We start from the raw sequence: 11,804 nt of genomic DNA on the forward strand, positions 1-11,804 counted from the left end.
TCAAGGCAGCTTCAAGACAACTTTTTTTTATGTTTTACTTTTTTAATGTTTTGTCCATTGATGAAATGAGACATGCAGACATGAAAATTAGCTATTTGAATAGGAAAATTATTCATATCTTTATTATTCACATCTTCTAATTGCAAAAGTCAGCATGAGTGTGTTTCTTACACTGGCGTAAAGCCAAATTGTAGTGCAAACTGAACCTTATCATCTCATTCTGAAGTTTAAATGTTAATAAAAATATAATTTTGGGTGTTCTGGTGGATCAGACTCAGAGTGTCACGATCATTAGCTGGAGTGCCCATGAATTTCATTAGAGGGCACTCCACTCAGGACCATTCCACCCATCAACCACCAGATGTCACCATATTATCACTTGGACACTAGCGCCTCTCATCTGTTGCACCACACCCAAACCACATCTCCAATGAGTCACTGGCTGCGTCCGAAATCGCATACTTAACGAGTAGGTACTACATTTCAATAAGTACTTACTTAACGAGCGCTAAAAGAGTACGTACTCTACAGCCAAATCTCGTCGAGTATGAATGAATTCCGCCATGTTTACGTTATCATGTGACCTATGACGTTATAACAAGCGCAACAACTTCAAATATATGACTGACTGCTACAGGTTTAATATTTACGATGTAAATATTTTGAGGTTGATGCAATTTGCTCCTTTTTGAATACACAAATGCCCTTTTATTGTTATTGTAGTTTAATCAATATATTTGTGTTGTTTTTATGTTTTAACTCTATTAAAGACCCAGAGTTTAATCCTTGAAGATTAAACCCTTCATAGCATCAATAACTCCACAACTCTACCTCATAAGGTTTTCCTCAGCTTTTGCGGTATTTGTAATATCTGCACAAATAAGACGTTGATCAACTGCTTGAAGATCTTGCCTTTGGAGAAGATTGTTGATTTTACACTTGAAAAATGTAACTACTACTTAGAAATTAAGATTACCTCAGAAAGCATTTCTAGCCCACCCCAACAATTATCAACAATAATAATGATAAATGGGGACTAATAATTATATATATTTTTTATAAAACAAATTGTAATTCATTTTCTTTTTTCATATCTATGCATGACTGCACACTAGACAAATGCAGCCAAGATGAATACATCTAAATATTCAAGTCAAGTAATGAATGAATGCATGTGTTCATGAAACAATTAGGCTATTTTTTATTTACTGACAACAGCAGGAGACATGAATAAACAAGTCAAATAATAAATAAAATTAACCGTCACAATAAATAAAATACAAGTCAACAACACATGAAACAAAACTTTATTCAGACATTGTTCTGTTTTTGAAAGAGTACAGACGGTGAACCCTCATCCGTCCATCACATCCCTCACTGATGCAGTCAGACTGAATCTGATCATGATGAGAGAGGGACATCGAGTCCTTGTCTGAGTGCACAGAGAGGATCAGGAACACCATGATGAAGACCCTGGACCACACAACCCTGAACAAGAGCAGGAGAACATGTGCGGGACGATCTGACTGCTGCTGTGTCTGCTCCAAACATCTGTGTCTGCTCACCATGAGCACTACTCCCTGAAAACATTTACACAGAGTAAAACACTTTATATCATGTTGTCAGCATTCTATTTATTGCTGAATTTAATTGTATATTTTTACAATTGCATGTTAATTTGATATAGCTTCATTACTTCTGTGGTGTAGCGAGCTGGACTGGTCAGCAGAAGGCTGCTGGATCAATCTCCACCGGTGTGTCTTTACTCCAGGGTCTCCAGAGGGATTGAGGTCCTGTAATAAGAGCACTGTAAGTCACTTCAGATAAAAGTGTCTGGCCAATTAATACATGTAAATGTGAATTTTGTGAATGCTTTTTTTGTGTCTTGGGCAGAAAAATGCTTAATAAAGCTGCTTATTTCTTAAAGCGCTTTTTCTTCAATGTTCTACTATAATATTAATGCATGCATACATATAATACAGTTTCTATTTGAGGTTTTAAAGGGTCAGGTCATCTAAACATATAAATTCAGTCATTACTGACTTGCCTCCATTCTGTTCAATTCTTTGCCTGAACATAAAAGGTGATTTTTGTCAAGTTTCTCCTGCTGGTTTGTGTTCATACAGTATCAGTCAATGGAGACTGACTTTCAGATTCTTCGTGACATTATTTGATGATACTTTAGAAACTTCTGAAACTCAGGCTTTATTGACTGATGATGTATGAACAGAAACCAGCAGAACAAACCTGACCAAAATCACAACCTCAGTGTCTTTTGGTCTTTCTCTAGATGCTCTCGCTGGCTCTGGGGTCACTGAAGATGAAGAGACCACAGCAGCATCTGGTCCTGATGAGAAAACAAGAGGACATGCAGTGATGGAGCATTTCACCCATGGCACTCCATCTTCTCCATCCTCAGTGCACACAGCAGTCTGCAGACATTTCAGATCCTCTAAAGATGCACAAACACAAAACAAAAGCAGTCATTTTAACAGCACAGTGTCACTTCATTTCTGTATTAGAAGTAACAGAATTATCTTACTTTAGACTTTGGTTAGAGATTTTTTCCACAGATGCTGCTTTCACCTGCTCCACCACAAAAGATCTGCATCAAATGTACAGCAAACAAGAATCAGAAAAGTGCTGTAATAACTGTTTATTAATAAACTACAACTTAAGATCTAAAATATGTTTTGATGACTGTAGTGTACTCACTGAGAGTCTTTGATGGCAGGATTGCTTCATCAGTCTCTCTGCAGCAGATAAACACATGTCTCATCTGTCCCTGTAACATCCAGACAAGAGTCAGTCTCCTCTGTCATTATCTGTGATATACTGGATTTACATGTTGAGCTAGATGCTGATGTGTTCACTCACTTTATCCAACACAAGAGCTCCACAATTTATCAACAATACTAATGGTCAAATGAAATAGATAACTTATGTTTACTTAATGTAGATTTATTTATTTACATTACTTACATTCATCTAAAGCAATGTAGACAGTTGATTCTACATAATACACATCTCTCACTCAAATGTCTGTTCATGTGATTTGCTCTTTTGCAATTCTCTTAGAACATTTCTCTGTCTCATATTAAACAGACAATTAATCGTCTTTAGGATGTATATGGTTCGATGACGAATCTTGGCTGAAGCAGTAGGACATCTGGGGACTTCTCGCCTACTGTTTTATGGTTCAAGGTTTGAACGTACTTCTCTCTTCACATACTGTTTTTCCCTACTATATAGTAGGTGAGTAGGCATATTAGAACGCAAATTAAGTAGACGTACAACTCAATCTCACAACAGTTATTGCAATTCTCGCCTACTCTTTTATGAACGCAAAAGATTCAAACATACTAATTTGTCGCATACTGCTTTTTCCATACTATATAGTAGAGAAGTATTCGATTTCGGACGCAGCCCCTGCATCACTATCACCTTGCCACACCTGCACCTTATTCATCAGCTAATCTCCTTGCCACACCTGCACCTTATTTACACACACTTATAAGCAGCACTCACACACAGCTACATTGCAAAGTCTTGTTTAGCCTGTCTGACATTTCCGAGTGGTCTTCCATGTGTTTGTTACTTCTGTACCGGACCTTTGGATTATTTTACCGACTCTGATTCTCTGCTGCCTGCCCCGACATTCTGCTCGTTTCTGTTATTGATTCTGGTTATCCCTGACATACCTGATGCCGTTACTGATTATTGCCTGTCTGACCATTCTTAATAAAAGTTCTGCATATGGATCCGAATGTCTCTGACTCATCGTTACACAGAGTTTATAAAGTAGTTCACTTTTAGTTCCAGGCTAATATGAAGGAATCTGTGGCAATTTCACAATTAATTACAAAGAAACAGCAAGTAGCACATTGACATAAACATTATATTTTTGAATAGAACGATTAAAATAGTATTTTCCTGTCAAATGTACTAGTAGTAATCTTTGTTTTATTTTAAGTTTGAAAATCTTAATAGTATAAACATACAGGGAATGCATAAACTGTACTGTATACTGTAGTGTGAATAACATGTAAGTCACTCTGGGTAAAAGTATCTATCTTTGGTTCCAGCAGATTAGATCTCACTAGACCAAGAAACTTCCAAACTGTGAGTGTCTCATGCTGCCCGATGTGTACAATTCTGTAATTGGAAGCTGTAGAGTTTGCAACAGTACATTATGTGCAGGTCTAGGTAGATTACACTCATTGTTATCTTTAAAAGACTGTATGGCCAGTTTTAGACTACAAATATTTTTTAAATAATACCTTTACAAAATATAATGTAACTGGAACAATAATTAAAAATGGAAAATTTACAATAAATAAAATGATTAAATTTTTAAAAGTTTACCATATTAAGGGTGCATTTCATGATATGAGGTGTGTGAAGTCACAAAACATTTTCAGTATACCAGATGTATTAACTTCCTGCAGAACATATGTTTGATCATCTTTTATTAGAATCCAGCAGAGAGGATCTGTGAGAGCAGTCATGGATGGGAGTCTGTTTGTGCTGCTTCTGCTGTCAGGTTGGTGTGGTCATATATAATCTGTATTTATGATGATGTGTTCACATATTAATGGTTTAACATGTTGATTTTAACAGGGCTCTTCTGGAGCAGTTCTGCTCTTTCTCGTCCATATTACTATATAAATGTGAAAATGTCGTGGCCAGAGGCTCAGAGTTACTGCAGATCGAAGTACACTGATCTGGCTACTGTAGACAGCATGAATGATGTCTACAGGCTGGTAAATATAGTGGATGCTGGATACAGTGGATCAGTGTGGATTGGACTGAAGAGGGGAACACAGAAACGCTGGGGTTGGTCTAATGGAGAAAACACAACTTCTCAGTACTATAACTGGGCTTCAGGACAGCCAAATGTCAATGAAGATTGTGTCATTACTTATGGTGGGGCTTGGCATGATACGCTTTATAGCTATTCATATTATTTTACATGCAATACAGGTGAGTTTTTGTAAAAAGCTGTATGTGCAGTTTACCTGCAAATAAAGAGCTTCAAACTGTTTATTTTTTTCCTCAGAAGGAAATACTTCATATCTAATAAAAATGAACAAAAACTGGATTGATGCTCAAAGCTACTGCAGAAAGTATTACACAGACCTTCCCACGATCCACAACTCTTCAGAAAATGACTACATATCTAATATGCTTTATTCTGTATGGCACGTCTGGATTGGTTTGTTCCTGGACTCTTGGGAATGGTCTGATAAATGGATCCTCTTCTTCAGACACTGGGCAGCAGGTCAACCATCCATGAGTTCAGGATCTGATGACTGTGTTGGCATGTCAAAAACCAATTCTGGCAGATGGGCTCAATACAACTGTGATATACGGAGTCATTTTATCTGCCATGGAAGTGAGCATCTAACAAATTATCATGTTAGACAGAATGCCTTATTATTTCTCCAGTGTTCTGTCCTGCCATTTAGTTTGTGCATCAATGCATTCATAACAGTGACTGTGATTTCCAGCACAACAATATACTGAAAAGGCTACAAAATTAGCTTGTAGAAAGTGAGCAAAGAACGCTCCCTTTATAATCATCTAAGCTTTAACTGAGTTCTAAACAATCTGATCCCGTGAGAAAAGCAACTATTTTCTGAGTTGGTGATTTTGTATGAATCCTTACCAATGTATTACACAGAACAATATGAAAAGTATGAAGGAATATTGTAAATGAAAGCATCAATACAAAGTCGTATGCAAAAAAGTAAATGGGCTTGATACTGACTTTGATCAGACTATAATCATGACTATATCTCTTAGATATTTATGCCTTCTATGAGCTTTATAATCTTTTCATTTTCTTTCTAAAGAGCCTAGGCCTTCAATACCAATTTACCAATTTATGAACCAATATATGACATGACTTGACGCTCAGAGTTACTGCAGAGCGAGATTCACTGATCTGGCCACTGTTATGACCATGAATGACGTGAGAAGGCTGGTGTCTACAGTGGATCCTGGATACAGTGGTTCAGTATGGATAGGTCTCCGTGCTGTGGGAGTGAGAAACTGGGTCTGGTCTATGGGAGATGGTGCAATCTCCATGTACAGGTCCTCTAAAACCAGGTTACGTGTTATATAAATCTTTACTTAAGTAAAGAATAGATATTAATACAAAATAAACCCTAGACTGATGTCTTACCTTTGCCATTATGAGGTACCTCCCCGTGCCGATGCTGGTAAGTGTCCAGACTTTTAAAAGCTTTAACATCAGCACCATGTCATGATCCTGCCCTCGTGTCCTTGATTTTTCCTAGTCTTGAGGCAGGATCATGACAGACCCTTGTTTTGTGTACAAGCGCATGGCCTTGTCTTTGGGCCATGTGCTTGTGTTGTCTCGTTCCCTTGCCCCGCCCCCCTTGTTAACCTAGTCGTGTCTTGATTGTCCCATCTGTGCCACCTGTCGTATCTTGATTGTTTCCCCTATTTAGGTCTCCAAGTGTGCTCTGTCTTGCGTCGGTTCATTGTCATTGTACCTCAACTGTGTCCTACAATTGTGATTGTGTGTGAGATTGTGCTGTACCCGCTGAAGTCCTTGTATTACCGTGAGTGTTCATAGTTAGTATTTAGAGTCCTTGTTTATCTTGTCAGTCCAGTCCTGTTTTAGTTATTTAGTCTTTACCTTGCTCCGTGTTTTCCCCCTCGTGGGTTTTGTTTTCCCCTTTTTGTAATAAACCCTTTGTTTGAGAATCCCTGTCTGCACCTGAGTTCCTCCCTTACCAAAACCTTGACCGACTCAGGTGCAGACAGGGATTCTCAAACAAAGGGTTTATTACAAAAAGGGGAAAACAAAACACACGAGGGGGAAAACACGGAGCAAGGTAAAGACTAAATAACTAAAACAGGACTGGACTGACAAGATAAACAAGGACTCTAAATACTAACTATGAACACTCACGGTAATACAAGGACTTCAGCGGGTACAGCACAATCACAATTGTAGGACACAGTTGAGGTACAATGACAATGAACCGACGCAAGACAGAGCACACTTGGAGACCTAAATAGGGGAAACAATCAAGATACGACAGGTGGCACAGATGGGACAATCAAGACACGACTAGGTTAACAAGGGGGGCGGGGCAAGGGAACGAGACAACACAAGCACATGGCCCAAAGACAAGGCCATGCGCTTGTACACAAAACAAGGGTCTGTCATGATCCTGCCTCAAGACTAGGAAAAATCAAGGACACGAGGGCAGGATCATGACACACCAGTGTATGGGGATACCCCATTTACCATACCCTCTTGAGACCCTGTGGCCTCATATGAGGACATTATATTTTTGTGAATTTCTCTGAGTCTGTTCATGCCACAGTTTTAGATCTGGATGTCCTGTACAGAGCACATTCAGGGCTTTTCAGAGATACCAAATGATTGGATGTTTCACATGACCACTCCCTCTCCTTGGTCATCAAAATGTCTGAAATTAATTTAGTGACACTCTTATAGAAATATGATAATATTTCTATAATATATTGTAGTTATCATTTAAATCTGTCTAATTTTTAAATTCTGTGTCATAAATCAACATCTCAGAAATATGTTATGGGGTTTCAAATCAAAATATGACTTTCTGTTACTAAACAGGACATTGATTTCATACATGTCCTCAGATGAGGACACCGGGACTAAACGCATGCTTATGACGCATTTTTGGAGACATAACAAATGAATAGAGAAAGAAATTATATTTCAATATTCTATGAAATATTATATATTATTATGAAAATCTTGACAATTATTACTCACATTATTACACTTCTTTTTTCATTACATGTTGCCCCAAAAACACATTTATATGCATATTAGATTTAGTTTATAGATACATTGTATATAATTAGAAAACCCATTAATGGTAATTTTACACACATTTTGCAGAAAGAAAAATGTTATACTGAATTATTCTGTTATACCATAGTTGAGAATCATCTTTATACAAAGTTTGGTAAAAAAAAAAAAAAAAAATCTTGAACATTAAAAATTTATTGGTGATTTAAAAAAATCTATTGTTTTTGCCTATGCATTTTCATTCATGTCTTTTCATTTTTTTTTTAGAAATTGAGTCCCGATGTCCTCTGCCGAGGACATAACATAACTTTATAAATGAAATGCATGAATGCAGAGCACAAGGCTGCACTGGGAAATCCTGTGTGCGATGCATGACATGCAATGTGCATCTGTGCTTGCAAAGTGAATGAAACTGCTTTGCAGCATTTCACATCATGATAGACCCACTGTCCTCACATGAGGACATCTTTTTTCTGGGAAAACTACTTCCTGTACAAAAACAAATTTTAGGTATTATACTTATTAGGTCCTACATATCCCAAATAGCAAGAAAAATTATAAAATGCACAACAGGCAATCTCTCGGGTTTCAGATACAGTGGTACAGATCGTGTGGAATGAAGACAGGTAGACTCTGCGATTTAATGAAGTCTGTGAAAATGGAGGAAAAAGATAAGGATCGGTATCCAATCCTGCGATCTTCAACTTCTCCAAATACTGTTCTTTGTGAGCACCTACCAGATGCCCTACCTCGACCGATAACGGCATGACAGCTTGTTCATTAGAATAAACCATAAAGTTTAGTGTTATTTATTTTAAACTGATTGAAACTTCCCGCTCGTCCACTACTATTTAGCTTGTGCTTCCTGTGATTCTGCCGTCTGTCATGGCGTCATCACGTGGTCGTAGTCACGTGTTTGCAAAGGGTCTATAGCTTTGAGTTTTCTCTCATTTCACATTGTTGCAGTAATTAGGTTTTGATTCTCTCTTGCTCTAGATAAGCAAAAAGATGAAGAGCATGGGGCTGGAAAGAGACAGAAAATTAAGCTGGAGAAAGGGGCAAGATGGAGATGCTTTTTTTTTTTTTTTTTTGAATTTACACATTTCTTATATTTGTGCTATTGCTACTATTTGTGGTATTGACCTTTCAGTAATAAAAAAAGACATATTAAGATTATTGTGAGAGTATTTTTGTATTTTCAAAATACTAATTACTTGTATTTTATTTAAATACCTTTTTCACATCAGTATTTTGTATTTTATTTTGTTACATTTCATGAGACAGTATTTGTAGTTTGTAACAAAATATGTATTTTTGATGTATTTGTGCCCACCTCTGCGTACCGCCCTTTTTCTTTCGTGTCTAATGATTTTGGTTAATACGCACGAGGGAGAGAGAGAGAGAGCGAGAGAGAGCAAGACAGCATGTAGTTTGAAGACTGAGTGCGCAAGCGCCCAAGTAGAGCGCGCGTGAAACTTTGTTTTGCCCTTTTTCTATCGTGTTTAATGATTTTGATTAATATGCACAAGGGAGAGAGAGAGCAAGAAGCGCTCGTGTTGTTTGAAGACTGTGAGTGTGCGCGCGCAGCCAGGGCTCTCTCTCGTACGCGCCCTGTCAGGCGCAGCAGTCTTTCTATTCTACATAACTCACCGATCAAATAAGGCTTTGACAGCCGCCAAAAAAAAGATCAATCCAGAAAAACCCCTGGATTGGTTATATAACGTTGGACAGAATGTTGATCCGCCCATCGCGTATATTCAGTGCACATAAGGTAAACGTTTTGCAAACGTTTTTTAGAGAAATAAAAACAGGTCGACGAATCGATGCGCATATTTTGCGTAGAAGTATTTTTTGCGTGGACGTCATCGATGACCTCGACGCGTTGTCCCAGCCCTAATTGCATTACACCAAATTCACAAATTAATGTTTTTTTAGCTACGTCTAAATATGCAAATAAAAAAATATTAACCTTTCAATTTCAATGAAAGCAAACACAGGTTTCAGTATAAACGGTTACATAGTAACTCCACTTTCTTTGGCTCATTCTCCAATTTCCCCAGAGTTAATAAATTGAGTTTTACCATTTTCGAATCCATTCAGCTGATCTCTGGTCTGGGTATAGCACTTTTAGCATAGCTTAGCATACATCATTGATTCCTATTAGACCAGTAGCATTGCATTAAAAAATGACCAAAGAGTTTTTATATTTTTCCTATTTAAAACTTGACTCTTCTGAAGTTATATCGTGTACTAAGACCAGCGGAAAATGAAAAGTTGCGATTTTCTAGGCCAATATAATTAGGAACAATACTTCAATTTCAGAGTAATAATTTACAGGGAACTATTTCTAGGGATTGCGTAATATCACTGTGTCTGCTGTGGCCATGTTACAACAGCACAGTTCCTTGATAATTAAAATTACTTTGCTTGGGTAAAAAAAATAAAAAATAATTGAATAACATAAAGTATTGTGAAATACTATATATTAAGACTTTTTTATATATAGGCTTTATGGACAGATCGGTTTTGAGTGACTCTTGAAGGAGCAGCACCACCTCCTCTTGTACGACTGTTTGAAAAATATATATATCTATAAATATATATATATATATATATATCTTCCCAAATTTGGCATTAAGTTTTAGGAGCTCATTAATATTCCATCTCCTATCCTGAAAAGAGTTGACTTAAAATTAATCTTCACATTAATTCTTAATTCTTTTGCAATTCTTTTTGTCTTTTCTTCTCCAGCTGTTTTTTTTTATTTTCTGACCCCGCTGACACAGTCAGCATTTTTTTTTTTTTTTTTTGTCCAATGGTCATGTCTCAACTTTGCAATTTCTTTATTGCATTAGTTTTTTATATATCTCATGGGGATTTAATACTTTTTGACTTTTCAGTCTGAGTTAGAACTCTTTTTTGGCTCATTTCATCTGTTAAAGAAAACATGCCTAATAATTCTGCACACCTGAATATAAGGATTTTTTCTCTTCAAGCTTTCATGGACAATTATATATCACTCATAAAATAAAAATCACAGATTAAATGAAAAAATAATGGTAGTTATTAAGATTGATATGGTTTGGAATTGGTAAAATCTACTTGGAAAAAAAATCACATCAAAACAATGTTTTAATATTTAACTTTGGAATATTATCTGATATTAATGAATGTTATGTAGTTATTGTTTATGTGAACAAAGTTAACGTTAATACATGAAACCTTATTGTAAACTGTTACTAAAGTTATATATATATATATATATATATATATATATATATATATATATATATATATATATATATATATATATATTAGGGGTGTAACGATACACGTATTCATATTGAACCGTTCGGTACGAGGCTTTCGGTTCGGTACGCGGTATGCATTATGTACCGAACGGTTCATTGGACTAATTAATTATATTTGAAAAAAAAATAAATAAATCAAATATAATGATATGCGTTCAACAAGGTAGCCCAATAACCCAAACGACGTAACAGGCAACGCCCCTGACACCCCCGAAGAAGAAAAAACACCAACTTATATGTTTATGTTAGGCTACTCAGTCAGGCGCTCACTCACTCAGTACGCGCTGAAGGCTCGTTGCAAAATAGCCAATGCATTTAACAGACCAGAAATAGAAGATCCTCCAATAACCAACAGGTCTGGTGTTTGGGTGCACTTTGGATTCCCTGTAAGCTATAATGGTAATGGCAAGAGAGTGGTGGATAAAAAAACTACGGTATGTCGCATCTGCTACATGACAATAGGGTACACCAGCGGGAATACAAAAAAAAAAAAACACCAGCGGGAATACTTGAAACATGTCAACACATTTACGCCGACATCACCTTAGCGTGTCAATATCTGGGAAAAGACTAAAAAAAGGCAACAAACTATCCCCGCAGCATTTAGACATTTCCAACTCACTCAAACAGGGCAAAAGACATCACCGCGGCGATTG

General features: G+C 36.8%; 1 pseudogene; it reads left to right on the forward strand.

The window, feature by feature from the left end:
- Positions 1-4,506: 4,506 nt before the first annotated feature.
- On the forward strand, positions 4,507-6,127 carry LOC127956587 (macrophage mannose receptor 1-like; annotated as a pseudogene).
- The last annotated feature ends 5,677 nt before the right edge of the window (positions 6,128-11,804 follow it).

The sequence above is a fragment of the Carassius gibelio genome, chromosome B4, assembly GCF_023724105.1.
Source record: "Carassius gibelio isolate Cgi1373 ecotype wild population from Czech Republic chromosome B4, carGib1.2-hapl.c, whole genome shotgun sequence".
In the NCBI taxonomy this organism is placed as follows: Eukaryota; Metazoa; Chordata; class Actinopteri; order Cypriniformes; family Cyprinidae; genus Carassius; species Carassius gibelio.